Below are 10,097 nucleotides of genomic sequence, written 5' to 3' on the forward strand. Positions count from 1 at the left end.
TATTTGATTGCCGTAGCACGCGCGCGCTTCGTCGGGCGCCTTTGGCTCAAAATTGCCGTTGTCCACCTCCATGACCACCAGTCTAGTAGTCCTGAGTTTGTTAGGAACCCGTTGCCTCTTTGCTTTCGGTTCTACACCGGCTCCGCTCCCCAAGGCAGCACCGGTCTCAGCGCCGGTCTCGATGCCAGTCTTAATCTCAGCGCCGGTCTCGATGCCAGTCTTAATCTCAGCGCTGTCTCAGTCTCAGCACCGGTCTGCGTGTCGGTCTCAGTCCCCGATGCCACCGGTGGGCCCAGCAACAACATCTGTTGATCGTCGGTAAGGCTAAAAAATTCGTCTGCCACCCGGTAGATGTCGTTGCAATCACCAGAACCCTGTCCTTCATCGTTGCTAGCCATGTTTCCTATGATTAAATCTAGTCAATTAATTCTAGACCTAATAAAATGAATAATAACATAAAAAAGGACAATTGTTTTGCAGGAATGTTGACTCCTTCCTGGTGCGGCAAATCCCGGACACTCGATATGTCCTAGTTTGTAGCACAAGTCATGCCGAAATTCACGGGAAACTTCGCATGACCTTTGCTAAAAAGTGGACAAATCGAGAACCTGAAATTTGCCGGAACAGAAATGAATCAACATTCCGGCAAAACATAGGCCACTCAGCATCATTCCCTGGAAACAACAAAGCCACTTGGGCAGAATCGAACAACTTCAATGAAAAGATATAACATGACCACTTCAATGAAAAATAAAATTTGCCTAAATTCTTTTCCTTGAAAAATAGTGGTATTTTCAAAAATCAAAAACCTTTGCCAATCTACTTAACCTAGCTTGTTAATCCAACGAACCTAATTAACCTACCTATTTAACCTAGTTAGTTAATCTAGTTTACCTAGATAATTAACCCTAATTAAACTAGTTAACGCAGCTAGTTCTTTGTCAAAGCCTAAAATAAATTTTTGCACTAATTAACATGGATAATTAACCTAATTAAACTAGTTAACCTGACTAGTTCTCTGTCAAAGCCCTAACTAAGTTTTTGCACTAACCTAGATAATTAACCTAATTAAACTAGTTAACCTAACTACTTCTCTGTCAATGCCCTAACTAAAATTTTGCCCTAACCTAGATAATTAACCTAATTATACTGGCTAACCTATGCATGAGAGAGAGAGGAGGGGTGGGGGCTTACAGATGATGGCTCCGGTGGTGGCGACGGAGGCAGGGGCGTCTCCGGTGACGGCGAGGGAGGCAGGGGCGTCTCCGGTGACGGCGAGGAAGGTGGCGTCGACGGCGGCTCCGGTGGCATTGACGAGGCCGCGCGGCTCCATGGCGTTGGGGGCGGCTCCGGTGTCGTCGACGGCGCACGACTCTGGTGGCGTCGGCGGCGGCGGCGAAGTGGGGCGACGGTGAATCGGGGAGACGGCGGCGCGCGGGGTGGGTTGAGGGATTTGGGGGAGAAGTGGTGGCCGGGCTGGGGGGAAACGGTTTTTTGGCTAAGTCAAACTTAGCGGTAGCGCGTTTCGCAAAACGCGCTATAGCTAAGATAGCTATAGCGGTTTCTGCAAAATGCGCTGCTGCTATAGCTATGTAAATTTCTTCCTTTTTAAATTTCCTTTTTTGTTTCTATAGCGGGGGTCTACGACACGCGCTGCAGCTACGTTAGCTATAGCGCCTCTTACAAACAAACGCTGCTGCTATGCTTTCCTCCGATTTTTCGCTTTTTCGTTTATTTTGCTTTACATTTTATTTTTCCCTTTCTCCTTTTTCTATTTCTTTCATTTTCATTTACTTTTCTATTTGTTTTTCATCTTATGTTATTTCCGTTAGTAGTAGCGCTCTTCCGAGGAAACGCGCTGCTAATTATGCTCTAGCGGTAGCGCGTTTCTTCGAAGCCCGCTACTGCTATGCGTAGCCTAGCATTCTGCCAATGGGAATATTAGTAGTAGCGCTTTCTCTCCCACAGGCACTACTGCTAAGTTTGTATCTGTAGCGCGGTTTTTCTTAGATCGCTACTGCTATATAGCACTAGCGCGCTTTTTTGACCCGCGTTGTTGCTAAATTTCTGTGTATAACATTTTCCCTAGTAGTGATTGTTTGCGCCGTCAAGATGGGAGTAAATGCACTTCAGATGTTGACATGAGGGCCATGGCCGCTGCCTTCTATGCCAATCACTTTGTGGCCGAGGGCTCGGTGGGAGAGGAAAGGATTCTTGGTCTCATGGATGTGATTGTCACCCCTGATATGAATGAAAATCTCACTAAGAGTTTACCAATGGCGAAATAGAAAAGGCCCTGTTTCAGATGGGAGCTACGAAGGCTCCAGGACCGGACGACCTTCCCGCGTTATTCTATCAGAGACACTGGTCTCTCCTTAAGGCCGATGTGTGTGCGGCTGTCCGAGACTTCCTTGCTGGTGGTGATACGCCGGCGTCCTTCAATGACACCATCCTGGTGATGATCCCCAAGGTGAAGGCTCCTGAGTTGTTAACCCAGTTTAGGCCCATTAGCCTCTGCAATGTTCTCTATAAGGTGGCGGCTAAGGTGCTTGCTAATAGATTGAAGGTGATTCTCCCTGTAATGATCTCTGAGGAACAAAGCGCATTCGTGCCTGGCCGTCTCATAACTGATAATGTTTTGGTTGCGTACGAGTGTGTGCATGCGATCCGCAAACGGAAAAGGAAGAAACCTCTTTGTGCGGTCAAATTGGACATGATGAAAGCTTATGACCAGGTAGAGTGGACCTTTCTGGAACAAGTAATGGGGCGGCTTGGCTTTGCACAAGGATGGATTGACATGATTATGCGGTGTGTTCGGACGACCAGATTCTCGGTTAAGTTAAATGGTGGCTTATCCGAGCTGTTTCTTCCCTCCATGGGCCTCAGGCAAGGTGACCCGCTCTCGCCACACTTGTTTCTCCTGTGTGTAGAAGGTTTTTCCGCTTTGTTGAAGAGAGCGCAGAGAGAGAAGAGGATTAGCGGGGTCTCTTTCGGGAGCACTGGCCCCCATGTGACCCACCTCCTGTTTGCTGATGATAGCATTGTCTTCCTGGAGGGATCCCAAGGAAACATGGTGGCTCTTCGAAACATCCTCTAGGATTATGAACAAGCGTCTGGGCAACGTGTTAATCTCCAAAAATCTTCCATATTTTTTGGGAAGGGCTGCTCCGATGAAAGTAAACATGTGCTGAAGGGTGTGATTGGCATTGAATCTGAAGCTCTGAGTGAGAAGTATCTTGGTTTACCGACGGCGGTGGGCAAGTCTAAGGATGGCTCCTTCAAGTATGTTGAGGAGAGCTCTAAGGGAAAGGTCTCTGGGTGGAAAGGACAAGGCCTCTCTAAGGCAGCAAGGGAGGTGCTTGCTAAATCTGGACTGCAGGCGACACCTACATTCACTATGAGTTGTTTTCAATTGTCCAAGAAAATGTGCCGGAATTTGACTTCGATCTCTTCTAACTTCTGGTGGAACTCAGCTCATGGTGAGAAGAAAGTGCACTGGGTGGCGTGGGAGAAAATGTGCCTTGCTAAGTGTGAGGGCGGCATGGGATTCAGAAACTTTGAGGCAGTCAACCAAGCTCTTCTCGGTAAGCAAGCCTGGAGGATCTTGCAGGTCCCGGAGTCCCTTTGTGCTAGGGTTTTGCGCGCCAGATACTTCAAGGATAATTCGATCATGAATGCCACCTGCCCTGCAAATGGTTCTCTCACCTTCCGGAGTATTCTCCATGGCCGAAACCTGTTGCGGGAAGGTGTAGTATGGCGCATTGGAGATGGAACAAAGGTGAACATCCACCACGATAACTGGATCCCGCGCAGGAGCTGCCTTCGGCCACTGGGTCAGAGCTTCCTGCCAGGCACGACGCGTGTGGCAGACCTGCTAGCTAAAGATGGCCATACTTGGAACGAGGCCAAGGTGGATGAGATGTTCTCCCCTGACGATGCGGCAGATATCAAGCAAATCCCGGTTGGAGGCCAAGGAGTAGATGATTACCTAGCTTGGAACTATACCAAGGATGGGGTCTACTTGGTCCGATCGGCATATCACGTGGCTATGAACTTGAGGAAGGCGCCCTCGGGCCGGCAAGGGTCCTCATCTTCTGTCAATTCTCACAAAAACTGGTCGGCCGTATGGAGTACACATGTGCCGAACAAGGTCAAGATACACGCCTGGAGGATCATGCGCAATGGTTTGGCCACGGGGTCAGAACTGCTGTGTAGACGGATTAAGCCTGGAGTTTGTTGCACGGCGTGTGAGCGCGAGGAAACTTTGCTCCATCGATTCTGGAGCTGCCCTCACTCGCGGCAGTTCTGGTCCGCGCTGGCTGAGAGTAGGGGCATTCAGGCTCCCTCTCCGCCTGACGGTTGTGCATCCAATCATGAGCTGGGTAGATGGTTGTGGAACTGGCTGGGGGAGGCCCGGGACGAGGCAAAGGAGATGCTTCTCCAGGGCCTCTACGGACTCTGGCTAGCGAGGAATGAAGCAAGGGATGGGGTGCACATCAAAAACCCCCTGGATGTGGCGGCCTCAGTGTCGAGATTTATGGATGACTGGACGGAGGCGGTGGAGAAGAAGGCGTGAGCTGGCGTAAAGCCAGCACCGGAGAAGTGGCTGACGCCTGATGCGGGATGGATCAAGCTAAACGTGGATGGAGCTGTGTCTCATGCGTCAGGGAGCGGGGGCGGCGGGGTGGTGGCTAGAGATCAGGAGGGTGCTTTCCAAGGCGCTCTGGCACAGAACTTTCCTAACATGCTGAAGCCGGAAATCGTAGAGTTGCTGGCCTGTAAAAAGGCGCTGGAATTCGGACGTGACCTGGGTCTTCAGCGAGTACAAGTGGAGATGGACTGCAACGAAGCCGTTAGCATGATCAACTCACCCGCGCGTAACCTGTCCATTGCGGGGCCACTCGTCGAAGAGATCAAGTCTCTGATGCAAGGATGGATGGGGTGCAGAGTTACATGGCGAAGGAGAACTGCAAACCGAGCCGTGCATGTGCTGGCCAAGGTAGCTACTGCTGATGGTGTTTCTGTTATCTGAAGGCATTCGGCCCCATCATGATGTCTTACACGTGCAACCACTCCGTCTTCTAGACCGGGGTCATAATTGAACCCACAACAAACCTCAGATGATGTGACTTCTCCACCCTCTAGGCAATTCAAAAGATTGTATCATTTCTGTTTTAGCGGACGAGATCCCAGACTTTGTTTAAATAAAATGCGATGTTTCCCTCAAAAAAAAGTTCATGTTAATACCATCTTTTCTACACGCCTTGTGTTACTAGCTGGCTTGATTGAAAAAAAGGAAATAGAAAGAAAGAGTGAAAAAAGAAAAAGAAAAAGAAAAAGAAAAGACGTGAAAGAAAAAAATAACATTTTTTTCTGGTCGCAAAAATCAGGCGAGTGCATCTGTTTTGGGTAAACAAAATATTTTTTTATAGATTCCAGATTTTCGTTTTGCTGCTACAAGCTTGACCACCACACCAGATCATCTGTTTTGAGCTTTGTTATACATTCGCGTGTCTCTCGCCACTTCGAACCAGCATATATTTTCTCGACACGTTTCACTTACTTTGTTTAGTATTTGGGCTAGATTGTTTTATCTCTTACCAGTCGACGGCCAGCACCAGTTAGGAGTTTGAGCAATTATTCAACTTGCATTACTTTTTGCTTACTTGTGCCATTGATATTGTGAGTTGAGGAAACCTTCACCAAGCTCCACCTCCTATATTATACCTTGTTCGGTCACTTGGCAATCGCTATATCCAATTTTGATAACTTCTGACAATGCCAAAGGCCGGCAACCACTGCAGCATGGTAAGAACTGGTAAGAGCTTGGTAATTGCTAGAGTGTTGAGAGAATTTTTTTCCACCACCTCCGAGTAGTACTATAGGAACATTATACTTGTGATTTTGTTTTTGTATGGTACTAACAAATGGCAGATTCTAGAACAGACAATAGTTGGGTTGCGTCTATTGTGGGAGATGACTTGCCACATGTTGATACTTTCCCACCATAAAAGGTACGACGACTGTCGCATGACATACATCATGGTAGAAACACATATTATCGGGTTATCTCTTTGCCAAATTTCGAAGGTAAATATGACCCCAATTTATATATAGGTCGGGAAATTGAGGTAGAAGAAATATTTGGTAGCCATGATTTTTCCGAGCATAAGAAAATAAATGATGCCACTAAAAGCCTTTTCGGTTTTGCTTCAGTTTGGTGGAGAAATTATTGCCGGGAAAATATTTATAATAAACCTACTACTTGAAAAGGTTTAAAACTTGTTATGCTGAACCGATTTGTTCCTTCATACCATGCTAGTGGTTTGCTTAGAAAATTGCAATGTTTAGCACAAGGCAATAACACCGTTGAAGAATAGTATGATAGTTTGTGTATTGCTTTGTTAGGTTGTGGCTTAGAAGAATGTGAAGAAGCTACCATGAATAGATTTTTGAGAGGATTACACCGTGATTTTTATGATATATTAGCAAAAAGGCTCGTGTGTTGCAACGGGAGAAAAACAACCGTCTCATATCTCTAGCTGGGTCAGTTCGACAAATTGTATGTCGCATCAACAATTTTATTTTTTGCCAGCTCTCCAGACCTGGGCCCCAGTGCGCCGCTAGATGGGCTTCCTCCGTTGGGCCAAAACGGGTGGCAAGTAACGAAACCAAATAGCGTACGTGAAATTAATTGAAGTGGGACCAAACAAAGCGGGACAAAACCAAGAATATCACCCCCCCCCCCTTTAATAGTAGGTATAGATATAGACTTGTGCATAAAGAATATTATTCCATCAATGGTTTGTTTCGTCTTGCCTGTAAAGTTGAACAGAAAATTAATGGACACGGACATGAGACAAGCAAACACATGAGGCAACCCCCTACACCAAGTTTTGTTTCAGTTACTTCTTCTCATGCGAAAACTACTATGGTTGTTGGATCCACTGCATCGAGAGCCACAACACTCCCGTCTTGTGAAATGATGCCACCGACAATACCTACATCTTCTGAGTCAGCCATCCAAGGTAATAAGGAAGGTACTGAATCTACCCTTCCACATGAGATTGTTCCATGTCATGCTGAATTAAAAGCTTCATGTGTTGAATTGAATAAAATGCCATCTGTTTTGACCACGCCATTTGTTATGAATGATTTTGCTATTACCTCGGATAAATTGTGTGATCAAACAACCGAAACACCTATTGTTTTGTGTGCACCAACTCCTAAAATTGACTCCCTCATCGATTTCAGTGCACACAAAGAATTAAATGCCATAGAGATTGAACCATGTGATTTAATAATTAAATCTAGTTCGGATCACATGCAATTGGTTAAACATGATGAAGTAATCACTCGAATTTCTCATGCTAATTATTTGTATTCTCTTTTGATGGATCCACCTATGCGTTTGTCACACGAGAGAACTAAAATAGCCGAAGTCACATGTTCGCATTCTCTGAAAAGTGTTTATGCTCCTAATCTTACTTTTAACTTGTTTGGCAAGGATTGCATAGACAATGAATTTTTGGTGCATCGAATTTGCATCACATGTGATGATCTTACTAGCTTGAAAGAAAATATTAATATGCCAATGCTTGATCATTCTAATATGACTTCCAGCATCTTGTTGATTACATGTCTAATAGCATGTTGCATGCATGATTGCTTATCTACACATACTAATTTGGATATTCCTAATAGTTGTGTACCTATGTTGGGATGGTTTAATGACAAACATCTATTATATATATAACAGAAGTCAAACAAGCCATCACGTTAGTCCACATAGATTAAATTATCTCGACCGTAAGTTATAAATATTAACAGCTAAGATTTAAAAGATGCAGCGTTACATACAAATATAATTACGTTGACACAGTTTGATATGTCATGTCGCCACGGTGCGTCTAGCACATGTCTTTTGTGCACCTCATATAAGCCCTTCTATTAAAAAAATCAATATGAGCCGATGCCTTTTTTCAAGAAAATATGAGACAATAGCTTATGTTTGTGTTACAATGTACGGCAACCAAAATATCAGATCGGGAGCCAACTAAAGAAGGTCCAGTTCGTAAAAACAGAATAGTCCCATGCCTACCCTCACACCCAAAAATAGCCTCATCAATCAGGACTATTCTTTTTTCTAAGTAAAAAAACAGTCGATGCATAAAAGGAATATAGGAGTCAGGGTGTAACAAGGCTAGGAAAGCAATAGCCGGTCAAAATAAGATATAAATATTCATGACCACATACGTACACGTGCAGGTTTTTTGTAAGAAAGGTATCTAAAAAAACTACCACGTTTTCCCACGTAAAACAAAACTGCCAAGGACAGCCAGGTTAGCTATGTAAAATGGAAAGGCCCATATTAGACAATCTGCATGAGTCCAATACCAATACGTGTGACCTGCATGTCCAGATGTAAAAGCAAAACCGACAAGTCCAATACCAGTACGTATGTGCAGCTGCTTTGACTGAAAGCGAAAAAGAATAAAAAAAATAAAAGCCGTGATGAACCCTTGCTAATTCCGTGAGGTGCAGAGGTGCAGCTATAGAGCAAATGAACTCATTTATTAGCCTATGTTGGTTCTTGGCAGGATGGCTTGGCCAAATGGATATACATGGGTTGATGAGATAACTAACTATAAATTATTTTGTAGCTTTTTCATTTAAAAGAATTCGAATAATTAATATACATATAATCCTCTAAATGTGTCAGTTCTTCACGACAATCCAGATAAACATTTATTTAAATATCACAAAAAAATGTTGACATAACTTCTAAATCTATAGCAGCATAAAAATTGAATAAGTATACATATCTATTGTCGACATAATAAATATTCAAATTTGAGATTTTCTAATTGTCAATAATTTCTGCTGTGAAAATCAAATTGTCAATAAACAGATTAAATGTACTCATCATACTTATTTGTTTAAGATTCTTTGAATTTGTGACAATAGTTTTTTTGGTAATTTCACTAGCGTAAAGAACTGTATGTGTGGAGTGACAGAAGATGTATCCTTGGATTTACTTACACACAATACTTGGGGCAACCATCCTCTCCAACATGTGTTTGTGGCTTTAAATTATCAGTAAGTACAAACAAAGTGAAACACTTGCGTTGATTGTCAACGCAAAGCACACACTGGATACGACCAGCTGAAATAAAGTTTTCGCATGGCACATCCAGTGCAAAAATTACAACTTTGGGCCATAAATATAGAGAAACAACAAAATAAAGAAATATTACGTTTTTACACAGGAGAGATCATTTTCAAACAAAGAGTTTGTATTATAATCTTCATATGCAAATACAGGGCCGCACGACATATATAAGAATAAAAAAAGGCACATCCAACATAATAGGTGCTAAGTGACAATCCATAGTGAAAATATAGTAAAACTAATAAAGTTTCTTATAAGATTGAAATAGTTGCAAATCAGACTCAAACCTCCAAGTCAAACCCAAACCTCCAAGTCACTCTACCCTGCCATTATGTGCAAATCACACCCAAACCTCCAAGTCAACATACACCTATGTCTGTTGCCATAAAAGTTTTGGTTTGGACAATCAGGGTAGAGAAGAAACTAATGTTACTACAGTCAGACTTAGGATATGATGTGCAAAATAAAGGAGAAAAAATAGACAGAAGGAAATAGAGTCAGTGAGCCTAGCAAATTTCGTAGACCGAACAAAATTGGGCTTGCTTCATAGAGAATTGCATATGGGTATTAGGATTACATGTTTTTTTCAATGCTAACAAATGCATATTATGAATTGAGTTTCCCCAAATGTCACGCTTCATGACGGAATAAACTTTAAGAAAAAAACAAATGCACATGTAAGATGACAAATGAAATATTAAAAACACATGATGAATCTAGCCGCGCAAATGCGCGGGTTACTCCGCTAGTTACAAATCAAAGGATAAGGATATTTGCATTGTTGGGGAACGTAGTAATTTTAAAAAAGTTCCTATGCACACGCAAGATCATGGTGATACATAGAAACGAGAGGGGAGAGTGTTGTCCACGTATCCTCGTAGCCCGAAGGCGGAAGCATTAGCACAACGCGGTTGATGTAGTCGTA

Source organism: Triticum dicoccoides, chromosome 2A, assembly GCF_002162155.2.
Source record: "Triticum dicoccoides isolate Atlit2015 ecotype Zavitan chromosome 2A, WEW_v2.0, whole genome shotgun sequence".
NCBI lineage: Eukaryota > Viridiplantae > Streptophyta > Magnoliopsida > Poales > Poaceae > Triticum > Triticum dicoccoides.